Source organism: Penaeus monodon, chromosome 22 (assembly GCF_015228065.2).
Source record: "Penaeus monodon isolate SGIC_2016 chromosome 22, NSTDA_Pmon_1, whole genome shotgun sequence".
Taxonomy (NCBI): Eukaryota; Metazoa; Arthropoda; class Malacostraca; order Decapoda; family Penaeidae; genus Penaeus; species Penaeus monodon.
Window position 1 is genome coordinate 4,570,588 of NC_051407.1, and position 220 is coordinate 4,570,807.

The window sequence follows — 220 nt, forward strand, 5'->3', positions numbered from 1 at the left end:
AAATAGAGTAGAAGGAGGGAAAGGATGAAGGATAGCGGAGATGTGAAGGAGAATGGGAGAGATGGGGGAGGGGGAAGGATGAGGTTGCTAGGATGAAGGAGTAATGTGTTTGAAGACGGCAGGATGTTGCTAAGATGGCGTGTGGTATATGAGCGTAATAATGTCTCTAATTATCCTATTAATTTAATGTTTATTCCTCTTCTTGGTGTCCCATTCCATC